Here is a 15,936-nt window from a genome sequence, read left to right as displayed (position 1 = left end):
AATGCCTACCTCAGCGATGATATCATCTTATATATGTATTTTGTGTTGAATATTTGCAGGTTCTGACCGGTTCCTCCGCAAGATACTCCTTGAAATGATAAAGTACTTCACCCTTCCTAGATCATAAAAACCCTAATCTACTACAGGCTTCGCACTTTAGGGGGCAATCTGTTACACTAAAAAATGTCACCATGACTATTTGCAGTTAGTATGGCTCCATCCACTGTCATACTATCCTCCTTGGCAAGTCTCATGCCTCTTCTTTCCATGTAAAACTTCAAAAAAGAGAGAAAAGTCATTTAAAAGTCAATTATCTCTGGTACACAGTTTCTCTTAGCCTCACCTACGGGTACGCAACCCAAGTTCACAACACCTGCGTACTTGTACGCTCTGTATGTAAAGGGATGGGTGCGTACTCCTGTAAAGGTCAAAAGGCGCAAGTTTCACTCCAAAAAAGTTACTTGTGGTCATTTCTAGAGTCTTCTAGAAGTATGTTTGACGTGTATGAAGCGCCTCCAGATGGTTCATGTACCCCTACCAAAGAGGAACTTATCCCATCAATAGGGGAGCTATCCCATCCAAAGAGGGGCTTATCCCATTGATGGTGGACCTGAATAACTTCCTTTAGAGGACTATAAATACAGGCATTGGGCCAAAGGGAAGAGAGGTTGAAAGCTGAACATTCCTAAGGGTAGATGCTGCTGGAATTAGGACTTCCTTGTAGAAGCTTGTGAGGAGAGATTACCATCTTTACTTGTTTCCATTGGGAGGTGGGTGAGCTGATCAGAGTAAGGGAGAACTCTTGTGGACCCTGGGAGGAGCTTGCACAACACCAAGGCTCAGGTTGTAATGGTTCCTTTTGTTACCTTTTAATACAAATTAGTCCATTCTTCTCAACAATTTGTTATTAATGAGTTGTTTCATATACTCCTTGGTCTATATGTTAAATATGTTTTATTTTATGTGTTATTCAGGTGCTATTTAATCGTTTGATTGTTGGTGAATGCAGGTTTCGAAGGGAAGGAGGAGCTCATCCGGATCAACGAAGCTGGACTACTACAACAGCGTTGGATTACAGGTAGGATCTAAACACTTGATTTCTCATATTGTAAAAGCATATTTAGAGAAGGATTTCTCTTATTTGTCTTGTTTGTCATTAGAGAGTCTTAGGCTTTCTAGGAAGGTCGGTTGTGTCCGCACTAACGACTATTTCCGCGTGACAAGGTTGCTGATAAGTATATCGAGGGTATGGTTGATACTGGTAAACTAGGCTTTGCACAGCAGGACTGAATTGGTACTATCCCTGGTATGGTTGATAAGTGAATTGCGGTTGACTTGTGACAACCGTACTTGGACCAAGTTGTCCTACAGGCTTCTAAACCGAAGTCTAAATTGTAGGTCCCGACTGAGGTAAAGAGGCTTGAGGAGTTGATGCAGGAACAATAGAAATCGGAGCCGCCGATACTCTAGAAGTAGGTGGGGTAGATTGAACAGAAGCTGCAGTAGTTGTAGCAGTAATTTGAGGCGAACTAGGCCCAGACTGATGAACTACACCAGGTGCAGAAGTTTGAATAGTAGCCTGGACAGGTTGTTGAGTTGAGCCAGAAACCAAAGGTTGTCCAGATTGAGATGATAACTGCACATTAGGTTGCAAAATCTGTTGAGTTTGGGATGGATCCCACACCATGTTCATTCTGGGGTATGGACCCATAAAAGGTTGAGCATATGAAGGGCCATAATTGGGTTCAGCGTAGGGCTGATAATTAAATGGTACATTTCCATCTCCTTGTACAAATGATTGACCAAAAGGTGGTTGGAAACCTTGAGTTGGGTACTGACCTTGAGGTTGATAACCTTGAGGCACATACTGAAACTGGGGTTGACCTTGAGGTATATATTGATACTGGCTTTGACCTTGAGGTATGTACTGAGTCTAGGGTTGACCTTGAGGTATGTACTATCCCGAAGGTATGTACTGTCCTTGAGGTTGCCCCCCATGCGATAACTGACTACCTTGAGGTTGCCCCCCAAGCAGTAATTGAGTACCTTGAGGTTTCCCCCCAGGCAGTAATTCACTACCTTGAGGTTGCCCTCCAGGTGGTAATTGACTACCTTGAGGTTGCGGATTTGGAATAGTACCAGACATCATAAGAATTTCTTCTATGCTCAACGCTTGAGTTCTGTTATTACTAGTTGATATCCCATGTTCAATTGGTTGAGGAGATGCTCCTGAAAAAGTACTAGTGAGTGACTGATACCCAAAAGGAACAGAAGGACTGCCATATAAAAATGTTTCCAGTGTTTGGGAAAACATGGATGACTGTCTCGACATATTCAATGGAGGATAATAACCTCTAGGTGTTGGATGAAAAGGAATTCTAGGTGGTGAAAAACTAAGACCCGGATTTTCTAAAAAATTGGTCAATGAGACGTACTAAGCATCACTCCTAAATGGACTGTAGAAAATTGATTCACGCTCCCTAAGTTCTAAAGTTGGTTGATTTTTAGGGAGAGTTATATCTTCTTCTGGACTAACAAGTTCTTCAATAGAAATGAGTCAGAAGGAAGATTTTTGGTAATGATACTTCCAACCCTGGGTGAACCAGGACCACTAGAAGTTGGAGAAGCAAATCCTGAAGATGGAGTAGCAGCAGGTTCGGTTTCAGGTTTAGAAATTTCAGGTTCTTCAGCTAATTCACTGGTAGAAGAAATACTACCAGTAACTTCAGAAAATGAAATTGGTTCAGAAATATACTCTATTGCTTGAATTTGATAATGAGGATGAACAATTAAACAAGAATCTCCCGCTTCCGCTAACACAAATCTATTATCACTAGGTGATACAAGAGCTCATAGCCCTTCAAGCTGGCTTGATGTATACTCAGAAGGTTTCCCCCGAAGTCTACGAGATTATCTCGGTAATTCAGCCACGATTAAATATTTAATTACCTCACAGGTAAACAAAGAAAATCTAAATTAAACCACCTAAAGTCTCTAAAGAACCAAACAATTGAATCACACGCCTAAAAAATCTAAGAGTTCAAACCACACACAAACAGTAACTTTCCGTACCAAAAACACTAGTTGGTGATGAAATCCAACGTCGCAGAATTCAATACAGAAAGGGCGGTTGGAACAGTTACCTCGACAACCTGCTTAATGAAATAGACTGGTACAAGTTTCTTCACAAAGACGTGTCGAGTGAAGAGAACCCCCCAGAGAGTCCAAGTGAGTCTAGTCGATGTCTGTTCTAGGTACAGTGAGACCCATCCTTCATCATCACCTTAGGAAAGAATCTTAAGATTATGGTCATTAAGGATACCAACAGTAACAAATACAGCTGGGAGAACAGTCTATGATCTGATGTACGTGCAAGGGCAGAGTAACAAAGCTCAATTCCCTTGAAGGCTCCTCGACATGATCAATCGAAGGTTTACCAACAAGTGACCCTAGGCTCCTCGACAATGGTTAATTTGAGGTTTACTGTTTTTAATACGTGCAAATCTTCTATCTTTCCCAATGAGACAGACTTGATTGTCTCAAAGGTTCAGACATGATCTCGTGATTGACTCCTTTAAGAGGAGCTTCCTAGATTATATGAATTACAATTGGATTTATTTCCTACTGCAAGATGTAGCTACTTGTTTGTTTTAACTATCTTGGAGAGTTAATTACTCCCTACTCCAAGATACTAGCCTAAGCAATATTGGTGATAAGAGCCCTAGAAATAAAAAGATTGCTAGATCAATTTTAATTAAGAATTATTTTTATGGGTTGTTGCTTAAGTCAATAGGTATGGAGATGAAACTTTGATGGTGTGAAAACTCGACTCCGAAAACACTAAAAAATGCACCTAAGATGATAAACAATCCTTTTTCCTTCAATGAATTTCTACCTAAAAGAAAGAGTTTAGAATGCAATTCTTTGAAAACCAAATCTTTCCTTCAACATGTAAATGAAAAGAAAATATTTTTTGTCTTTTTCAATAAACTCAAAATGAGACTACTAATTATGTTCACAAAAAATCCCTTTCCTTTTCAACACTCAAAAGCTACAGAAAACAATTTCTTTCAAAAGAGATTCTACAATTTCTAGAAAACACTCAAAACTATAAAAAACTAATCTTGAGATCTAAAAAGTTCTAAAAACCTAATTGAATAAAATCTTTAAATCTTTTTGAGGAAGTTTTACTTAGTTATTCAGTAAACTAAGGATTAATTCGTTTATAATAAAAAAATCAATCAAAAGCCACCCAGCTATGTTTTCTTTTATAAAAATGAAATTCAAAACTTACAAGTAAGTTTGTTCAAAGCTTTGCAAAGAGAAAATGAAATCTATTTCTCAGCAAGGGCAAATTTCACAAATCAGTCAGACTCATCAAGAAGACAAAAAAGACCAGGGTAAACTAAGGTTTCTTAGGCTTCTAATCTCTGAATCACTATAAAGACCAAGCGAAAATCAATCCAAGCACACAAAACTTCTAGACAATCACCTAAAACAAAAATGCCAATGGAACTCACTCACAAGAGATTCTTGACAGAACACATGTAGATCTGGGTAGACACTAAAAGCTGAAAATAGAAACTAAACTTAACTGGACGAAAGCATTTTAGGTTTTTCAAAAATTTTAACAGGGTCCGCAGGCTTCCAGTAGAACCAGATGTGGTACCGCTCTGTGTACTAAAGTAAAAGTGCAGAGAGTTCTGCACTATCTGTAAAAAGAAAGTGTGGTTCCTTGTAAACTTTGGAAAAAACAAAAAGAATCTAGATCCTAAAAACTACCCAATCCCGCACACATCAAGCAAAAACCAGAAACAGGGACAAGTTTCTCAAGTCAAAGAAAAAGGAAAATCAAAAAACCAAATTCAGTTCCCCAGTGGAGTCACCAATTTGTTGGCCGGATAAATCATTCTTGTGGACAAGACTGATCTCCCTAGTATCAACAGATATCTAGCAACAAGAAGGACAAGCAAATCTACCTTTCTCTAAACATATTGCGATTCATTAATAAAAACTAATGAGGTGTTTTAGACCCTACCTTAAGTCCAACGCTAGTTTGTGGCAGCCATGCTTCGATCATCCGAAAGAGTTTCCTTTTAAGAACCTGCAATCACAAACAAGAAGACATCAAATAACACCTACATAGCTAATATAATAAATCATATTCATCATGGTGATCAAGGAATCCATGAAATAAACCATAAAACACAGCTTATTGAGAAAAATAAACTTGATTGTATTAACTTTGAATATAGAAGAACTTTACAACCTTTGGTGCCTTGATGTTGTACAAGCTCCTCCCAGGGTCCGAAACAGGAATCTCCTCTACTTTGAGAAGCCTCACACTCGTCCAAATGAGATCAACAAGGTATGTAATCTTTCCTCACAAAACTTCAATTAGGAAGACTAAGTTCCAACAACATTTCACCTCAAAAATCTTCAGCTTTCAACCCCCCAAGTAACCAACCCAATGCTTCATTTTATAGTGGAAAGGTAGGAGGTTACAGGTCCACCTATGAAGGGATAGAGTCCTCCTTCAAAGCGATAAGCTCCTCACATCAAGGGGTTAGCTCCTTAAGGTATGGGATGCATGAATCTTAAAGGAGCGAACTTGCCACCTCAAGATTCCTTCTAGAAGCTTCTAGAAATGACTCAAAGTGAGTTTTTGAGAATGTACTTGTGCCTTTTTTACTTTTACAGGGGTCCGCACCCATTACACAAAGATAGAGCAGTTAGGTGCACAGGGTACATGACCATTAGGTGCGGGACCGCAAGTAATGCTAAGAGAAAGTGCGGAACCAGAGTTTTAGAGAATTTTAAGGGCTTTCTCTTCTTTTCAAGGCAAGACATGAAGAGCTGATGTTTAAGACTTGCAAAGGAGGAAAATATGAGTGGTGATAGACTCACACCGATTGCAGAATGTCATGGTGATAATATTTTGTGCAACAATTGTAGGCAAGAGTAAGGATAAAAGAAAGTAGAAGTGGAAAGCAAGGAAGGCTAACACTGCACAGAAAAGCAAAGCTTCATGCACTCACTATAAAAAGGATGGGCATGATGATGAGCATTGTTGGATTCTGCATCCAAAGCTGAGACCTAACAAGTCCAAGGGAAAAAAGAAGAAGACTACTACAGCTATTTAGAAAGATTTGGGGTCAGACTCAGGAGATGAAACAAGTATTGTAGCCATAGGTATAAAAGGTTATCTGCTTTAGAGAATTCTGAAATCAAGAAGTAGGTGCAGGAGTTGCTCGAGAAAGGATTCATCGGGCCTAGCACATCACCATGTGGGTCACCAATTGTTTTGGTGAGAAATAAAGATGGCTCATGGAGAATGTGCATTGATTACCGAGCACTAAATAAGATAACAATCAAAAATCATTATCCCCTTCCTCGCATAGATGATCTTTTAGATCAATTGAAGGAAGGTGTTTATTTCACCAAGCTAGATTTACATAGTGTATACCATCAGTTCAGGGTTGTAGAGCAAGATGCATGGAAGACTGATTTCAAAACAAAGCAGTGATTGTATGAATGGATGGTTATGCCTTTTGGCTTGACCAATGCTCCTGCTACTTTCATGAGATTAATGAATGATGCACTCAGACCTTTTCTTGATGATTTTGTTATTGTGTGCCTGGATGACATTCTGATTTTTAGTAAAACATGGGAAGAACATTTGAAGCATGTTAAGCAGACATTAGATGTTTTGAAAAGAGGAAAAATTTATGTTAAACTCTCAAAATGTGAATTTGGCAAAACATCTCTAAACTACTTGGGTCATATAGTAGGGGGAGGTGAATTGAAAATAGATCCCTCTAAAATGGCAGTCATTGTGAACTGGCCTAAACCCAGGTCTACTACAGAAGTGAGAAGCTTCTTAGGAGTAGCACAATATTGGAGGAAGTTCATTTCTAACTTTTCCTCAATTGCAGCTCCCTTACATGCTTTAACAGGATTGAATAAGGTGTTTTAGTGGGGAGGCAAACATCAGAAAGCCTTCGACACCTTGAAAGAAAAGATTAGTACAACACCTATACTAGCACTGCCAGATCTACAAAGACCATTTGAAATCCAAACTGATGCTAGTGACTATGCCATGGGAGCAGTGTTGACACAGCACGGTAAACCCATATGTTATCATTATGAGACTTTTAATCATGTAGTAGTTAACTATCCTACATATGATAAAGAATTGTATGCATTAGTTCAGAGTGTGAAAAACTGGAAACATTACTTAATGGGCAAAGAGACAGTAATACATACTGATCATCAACCACTTCAATATCTACACCCCCAAACTAAGTTGCAGCAATCAATACACTACATGAAAGCTACATAGAACAATATGCTCAGGATATGGACTTTAGAGATGTATATGCAACTTTGAGTCAAGGCAAAAGAGTAGAAGAATTGGACTATCATGTGAAGGACTGACTCTTATATCATTGTGGGAAACTCTGCATTCCACAAACTGAGAGGATAAAGATAATTATGGAAGCACACACCTCTCTGATATCAGGTCACTTTGTGGTAAGTAAAACAGTTTCACAGCTGCAAAGATTTTGTTATTGGCCAAAAATGAATGAGAAAGTTTCTAGATATGTAAGAGGGTGTGCTATGTGTGCTAAAAGCAAGCCCATCAATAGAAAACTAGGCTTATACACTCCATTACCAGTTCCTTCTCACCCTTGGGAAAGTGTTTCCATGGATTTTGTTGGAGGACTACCTAAACATAGAAAGGTCATGATTATCTATATGTTGTTGTGGATAGGTTCAGCAAAATGTGTATTTTGATACCTTGTAGTAAATAGATTACAACTGAATAGACTGCAAAATTATTCTTTGGACATGTATGGGTTCATTTTGGATTACCCACTTCCATTGTATCTGATCGAGACACCCGATTTGTGGGGAAGTTTTGGTTGAGTCTGTGGGAACTGATGGACACCAGCTTGAAAAAAAGCATAGCTTTTCATCCACAAACTGATGGCCAGATAGAAGTAGTTAACAGGACAGTGATCCAGTTACTGAGAGGATATTGCAGCAAACATCCTAAGCTTTGGGATGAACATTTGTGCTATGTGTAGCATGCTTACAACAGAGCAAAGCATTCTTCTACATTGAGATCTCCTTTTGAGACCTGTTTTGGTTTCACACCAAGGTCTCCTTTGGATTTTGTCTTTAGTAAAGATATCATGGTTGAAGGACACAATGATGTGGATAAGGTAACTAGGTTCATTAAACAGATCCAGGAGATCCACCAGGCAGTACAGGAATAGCTAGAAAAGAGTCAAGCCAAGTACAAGACTAGGCATGACAAGCATCAGATGGAGCATAGTTATCAAGTTGGAGACCAGGTCTGGTTGTATATCAGCAAGGACAGAATGTAAGGTGAAGGTAAAAAGCTAAAGCCTATCAGGTATGGACCCTTTAGGATCCTTGAGAAGATTGGTGAAAATTATTTTTGCCTTGATCTACCAACTTACATGCACATCTACTCAGTCGTAAATGTAGATTGCTTGAGATTGTTTGAACCTTCAATGATTGAGGACCTTGAAGAGCAGAGTCAATTTCCTTCTATTGATGACCTGCTACCTGAATATCTTAATGAATTGTAGGAAGACAAAGTGTTGGATAGGAAGGTGAGGACAACGCGCAGGGCAGCTGTTGAGTACCTCAGGAGTGGGCTCAATGGTTCAAAGCTGAGCAGTGCCAAGTGGATTGAGATTGGACAAGTAAGAAAGGAATACCCTCACTTAGTTGATGCTTGAAAACCAACTTTTGGTGGTCCAAAAGCTTTTTTAGTGGGAAGGTCGTGATCCAAATTGGATCCATAAAGACTGTCAAAGGAACCATGATTGTATCAGGTCGGACAAACATCAAAGAATTCCAAAACAGCGATCAAAAACACCCTGAACCAGTGGCAATGGTAGCCAGTTTGGAATGACGAGGATCTCGGTCAAAGCACGCTGACTGAGGCCCATGGAGACTACGCAGGAGGCCGAATTAGCCCCTGGGAGGCCTAGATTGGGAAATGGAGGTGATTTTTTATGCGCAATTGGCGATCGCTAGGTGAAAAAGGCCAAAATGGGGAAACCCCGAGCGCATGGTCGTGTGGGGAGCCGGAGAAATGCAAGAGAAAAGCAAAAAGTGCTAAAAGGACAAGGTGGGACTTGCGCTCAGTGAAACTAGTGGTATTGATCGGGGGCTCCTCAAACGATAAGTAGTTTTGGAGGGAAGTGGAGCGATCCAACTCAATGATCGTCGTGTGGCAAGTGAAGGTGAGAGAAAACTGCCATTGATCGCACGCTAATGGTCGAGCAATTCAACCGCACAAAACATGCATATGGCGTCGGATCTGGAGGCCCCAGATCTAACAGCTGAGATTGCGCCCGATGGGGGAAGTGGAATTGACGAGGGAATTAGCCGTGATTCAGAATGATTTGAAGTCAGTTTGACCACAACGGTGGAGGAAGAAATCATTCCATGATGTAACTGAAGAATTCAACCAATGAAGCAGGCTAGCGTGAGTTACAAGAGGACATGTGGCCACTCCCTACGAGCTGATGATGATGCCAAGCTAGGGAACTCCAAGCGTAGCTGCAGAAGGTGATTCGACGGAGGCGGTGGAGGAACTGAATAATCTTGGAACGAATGGCTTCAAAGCCATGAAAAAAGATAGAATACATAGTTAGAACAGCCGGAGAGACAGAGAGACCAGAACCCCGAGAGGAGGACGGTACACAGAAGAAGAAGATAGTGAAGCAAAAGCAGAAGAAGACAGAGGGCCGAGCTGACCAAAGGCAACATCGAGCATCTGAGAGCTTAAGAGATTCAAGCCATCCCAGAGAGAATCTGTCCGGGTTGAGCACCACATTGGGCTCTTTCCATTGTAGACTAGAAGGTCACAGAGCTGGTAGGCAAACAGGGTCTGTGCACTCCAGTGGCTCGGGGAATCCAAGAAGTACCTAGCCAAGAAAATCTACTTCAGGTGACTCATATTGAGCTCTTGCATCGTGATCCTCTGCTAAAGACACAATAAAATAAGGCCACCACTGAGAGCTAGATCGGAGACGTAGCCCTAAAGAATAGGGTGAACTCCTTATTAGTTTCTTGTGTTCTTGCATTTGCTTACTATATTTCTTTGCTGTCTTTCCATTCAAATGTCTGTGTATTGGCAATCTAATCGATCCGTTGCTTAAATAACACAGAACAAACACAAGCACATGAGTCTATAATACCTTTATTCAATAAATCATTAACTGAGGTCACTCATAGGGTGATTATCAGATCATTTAGATGTGAAAGAGAGGGTTTCTTACTAGTCCATACCTCTTGTGGACTCTTATCCTCCAACGCTTATGAAGGTGATCTACTGACTAGGTAACATGTTGTCCCCACCGCCTTTGCCCAGAATTACTGTCATAACCTGGCACCACTCATCATGCTTCATGCCCTTTCCATCAATGTCTTGTTCATTCTTTCTGCAACTCCATTTTGTTGAGGTGTATATGGAGTAGTCTTCTGCCATGCTATACCACAATTCTTACAAAATTCTTCAAATTCCTTACTGCAAAACTCTCCACTGTTATTTGTCCTTAGCACCTTTATCTTCTTCTCTGTCTAGTTTTCCACCAGAGCCTTAAATTATTTAAACTTGTCAAAGAGTTTAGATTTCTTCTTAAGGAAATATATCCATGTATTCCTTGTGAACTCATATATAAATGATACATAGTACATAGACTTACCCAATGATGGAACCTTCACAGGTCCAACACACATCACTATGCATAAGCTCTACTATCTATTTCACCCTCTTACCACCAGAGGGGAAACTCACTCGATTCTGCTTCCCATATACACAATTTTCACAGAAATCAAAATCCAGAGAGCTATTACTCATACCTTCTACCATACCTTTACCATGAAGTATTCGAAGGCCCTTCTCTCCAATATGCCCAAGCCTTTGATGCCACAACATGGTCTTCTCTCCGGAGACCACTAGATTTTCTGCTCCACTTTCAGGAACCACAAAACTGTTGCACACATCAACAACAGTGCTACCTTGCAGCTTGTACATAGTTTCAATTTGAACTCCCTGCATCAATACCAGTGCTCCTCGAACCATCTTGCAGGTATCCTTCTCGAGCACTGTTTTTACACCTGCATCATCCAACTTGCTTACAGAAATCATATTTTTGGCCAATGCAAGAATATGTAGAACACTCGGAAGTGTTCTAACCCTTCCACCTTGCAACTTCAACTTTACTTTTCCGCGACCAATAATTATAGCCTTCCTAACATCCCCTAATAAGATGACACCACCATCATATTTCTCATACTCGCAGAACCACTCTCTATGGGGAGCAAAGTGAAAGGATGCACCTGAGTCAATCAACCATGCATCATGATCTACATGTGTACTTGAGGAAGCCAAGTACACATCCCCACCTTCATCTGAGGTGGTTTTCACCTATGTAGAAGGAGCATCATCATATCCCTTTCCTTTGTTAGGAGCTTTAGATTTACAATCCCTTTTGTATTGCCCTTCCTTTCTGCATTTCTAGCACACCACCTTTACAGGTTTTCCTCAAGATTTAGATCTCCCTCTAGATTTATATCTCTCACTCGATGACTTATTTTTGTTTCTATTCTAGGACTGTCCTCGTACAGACAAGGCATCACCATTCTAGCTCTCCATATTTTTCCATGTCATCTCCTCCATTAGCAAGGATGACACTATTTCAGCAAACTGCAAGGCAGTTGCATTGCTACCTATTGCAATAACTAGACGATCCCACGAATCTAGTAGAGAACACAACAAACTAATGCACTTATCTTCATCTGAAATTTTGATATCAACATACGATAACTGACTTACCACAGTATTAAATCCATGCAGATGCTTTGTCACTGAGTCTCCATCTTTCATCCTCAGGTTATACAGCTTTTTCCGTAGGAATAGTTTATTCACCAGAGACTTAGATTGGTACAAAGTCGTTAACTTTTCCCACAAAGCCTTCATCGTAACTTCCCCAGATACATTCAACAATACTAAATCTGAGACACACACAATTGTATTGTGCTCCTTGCCTTTTGATCCAACTTCTTCCATTCTTCATCAGACACTCCCATTGGTTTAGTACCTAGATCTACCGCGATCCACTGATCTTTATCCACCAACAAATCCTCCATCTTGAGTTTCCACAACTCAAAACTCTAACCATTAAATTTCTTGATCTCTATCTCTCCACTACTCACCATCTTCTTTCACCACCAGAATCAATCCCGTAGATCTCCCACTGAATGGGGTCTACCACAGTCCCAAGCAAAACCCCTCAGCAACAAAGGTGTCCCCTTGAAGCCAAAATAGCTCTGATACCAAATGTAGGTTTTAACCCCGTACAGAAATTACCTGCATATGAATTTTAAAACACAAAAAATAAACAATGCGAGAGCATAACACATATACACAGAGTTTTTCCCCTGGATCCCAAAACTGGGACTACCAGCTTGATTTTTCATTATTTTCCTTTCAATGTTACAATACATATTTATACATACTAAAGCATCCAATACCATGGACCGAAAACCATCGCATCCAAAACCATGGAACAAAAACCATCACGTCCAAAACCATGTGCGAAAATTATGCACAAAACCATAGGTGGGTCCGCCCAACCTAACATAAGATCCAAAACTAGAATTTTCAAGGGCGCTGCCCTGGACCCCATAGAGTTGGGTTACCTGCACCCCTCAAACCCCCTGTGACTCCCCTCACTACGCAATCATCACAATGAAGAGGGGGCTCTTCCCCCCTTCTAACCCCCCAGTTAACTACATGGGCTAGTCGTGGAAAGAATATAACACAACCCAATAGATTCATCTTTGCATGCTCCTTAGAGAGTACAGTCCCTACATCATTTTGCAACCTTGGAATTGTTTTCACGGTTAGGGTTTTGCACATGGTCCTATAGGCCCATCGAACTGCTAGTATGCGTAGGTCCTAGTTAGTGCGTTTGACCTGGTGAACCCTGTTCAACACTTCGCACACCCTGTCGAATGCTTCTCCATGGATAATCCTTGGCACGCTTCACCTTTCCTGCTACTGTGTTTTGTTCCAATTCTCTATTTTGGGAGTGGTGTGCGCTTGTGCAGGCTGCATGTCATATGTCTGTACCCATCGGGAAAGGTGGGCATGCAAGTTTTTTTTCCCCTCGTAACTAGCTCTCATCCTTAGCTGGGGTTTTCCAAATCATAGGCACATCATCCTCTTGCATCTATGCTAGTCCTAAAAAATTCTTTGATGTGTACCCCACCACCTTACGGGCATTGCACGTAGTGCCCATTTTAGAGCATCGAACCGTTGTTGTTCTGGTACTGCGCTTTCAAACTTGTTCAGGAATTCATCCACCACTGTCAACCTGTCATACATAGGCAGATCCCTTACCTTTGTTGTTACGCAGTGCAATGATATAACCATCATGTTGCAATTAAGCGTGGTTACTTCGTGCAGCTGATTCTGCAATCATTCTATTTCTTTGTTCGAATCCAAAGTGCAAGAGATTTCATGCTCCCATGAAATCCTACCATCTACAGTCAGGTTCACCCATTCCTGTTCTCGCGCAGTTATCTTGTAGATACAATCGAGATTGTCATCACTATCATCATCACGAATCGGTTTAGTGTATCGTGCTCCTTCGGCCAGATCTAGCGGTACTACTGCACGTAGTGACTTTTTCTCAAAAAATCATTTTGCGCTTCTTTAGATTTAAGACTCCATTAATATCGGTGGCCCAGTCTATTCCTAGTAGCACAAGATAGGGATTGTTGTCATCGATAATCTCTATCACTTCAAAATCCGCCAGCGCACTTGCACCTTCAATATCCACCGTTACCCCTTGCAATCTTCCCATGGGAAAGATCTTTTGTTGGTTCGCCATTTGCAATTAAATAGGAGACCATTGTAGCATGGTTTTGCCCATGCGTTCCCATATTTTTTTCGGTAGTACATTCACATCCGATCCAAGATCTAAGAATACTTGATCCATTACATACTCACCGATTTGCGCAGTCAACCTCATTTCCCTTCTTGTGCGCAATGCATGCTTTCCATGTTTCTAGACCACGTGCAGTTCTCCTGACCCCACGCACCTAGTGATAAGTTCCTGTAGTCATTTTACTGCCTTGCTATCACACAACAGTTTCATGCATGTCTCCACAAGGGTAATGAGCATTGAAGGATCCATCCTTGGTTCTAGTTGATCCTTACTACCTGAAGTGGCAGCCTCCATGAAGCTCTTCTTAGCTTCCATGAACGTCTCCTTCACGCACTCTAAATCAAATTCAAGTTCCTTTGTAGGAGCCTTGCGGACTCATGCACTCTCTTATGATTGCTTACCTTTATCATCTCTAGTGGTGATACCGCTTCTGAGCACTATGTTTACATTCAACTCTTCCTCACATGGCTCAAACCTCATCATTTACAAATTCTGAGTCAGGGGAGGCTAGAGTACCCCTTTTTCTCGCAGCCTCGCTATCAAGGTAGGGCATTATTCTACCTCATGATCAAACTGAGTATAGTAAAAACGTGATTTTCTGGTCGGATTCATACAATCGCGGGCATAGTGTCTGGGCCCTCCACAATTGTAGCAAATTAGTTGTCTGCAATCCATTCCTGGTCCCATTCCACCTCGACCTCATTTGCGCCCCTGAAATCCAACGCGCGCCATTCTTGCATTTGGGTCGAGGGCTTGCATTTTGGTTTGCACCCTATAGGCAAGAGTTTGATCCATAATTAGTTCGTAGATTCTGCAGGTGTGTTCATCATGGCCTATTGACCTACAGAAATTACAAAACAATTGCTGGGACATATGCGTATACTTCTGCGATAAATGACAATTATCTGTAGTGTGTTTTCCTCCTATTTGACAGATCGCGCACCATAGTGTAGGCACCGTGCTTGGTCCTACTTGTGCCTCAGGTCTTAATGGCATCGGCCCTCCTCCTGCCAAGTAATTCATGAAAACTAGACCGTGGTCCTTATCATTCCCATGGAATTTGCATTTTATGCACCATACCTCCTCGCGCGCCTCTAGCCGAGGTGTCCTATCCTGTTTCAAATTCTACATTTACAGACACAAATTTTGTAGTTGCATGTGGATTTGTTGGACTCCAAAACCAGGATCTTGTATAGGGGTCTCATGCAATCTCATTTCCATCTCCAAGGCTTTGGCCTAGGTGGAAAGATTTTGTTGTGACATCACCGTCCTTAAATGTGGTGTTAGTGATGCTATAGACTAGGCACGGTGTTGTCCATCTGTCAAAGTCATGTTGGCTTTGCGAATCATACCCTTCAACCTCTGGTCCAGATCCCAAGGGGCCTTTCCTGGGAGCATCGTGATCTCCTTAAACCCGATAATTGATTGTGTCTTTAACTTTGGCCTACTAAATTCCTTGTTCAGCGTAGCCTGGATTTCTGCAATTCCTGCGTTTGGATGGTCATTAGAATGCTTAATGTACCATGTTAATGCGCGATCCTGAAATGCGCTTACCAGCATAGCCTTCTTTATATTGTCATCCACGACTCCTTGTGCTTCCCATACCGCCCTTACTACAAACCAGAATTGGTCCAGATCTTCATTCCCTACTCCTCTGAATACCAGTAGTTTGATTGCACTTGCCATACTGAACTGTGGTGGTGGTGGAGGTGGGTGGGTGGAGATGGAGGTGAAGAGGGTGAGATGAGTGGCAGTGTAGGTGGAGGTGGTAAGTTCTGAATTCGCTGCCTTATCAGATTGACTGCGCTTCTCAGAGAAACTTTCATGAGCTCCTCCTCGCTTTCCCGCGAGGGTGAAATTAAGGGGCTAGTTTCTAATTCTTCACTACCTCCATTTTTGTAGATCTTCCCACTTCACGTTGTCCCAAACATTA

This window comes from Pinus tabuliformis, chromosome 8 (assembly GCF_031772625.1).
Source record: "Pinus tabuliformis cultivar Carrire ecotype Pingquan chromosome 8, CPIR1, whole genome shotgun sequence".
In the NCBI taxonomy this organism is placed as follows: Eukaryota; Viridiplantae; Streptophyta; class Pinopsida; order Pinales; family Pinaceae; genus Pinus; species Pinus tabuliformis.
This window is presented reverse-complemented; position numbering follows the sequence as displayed.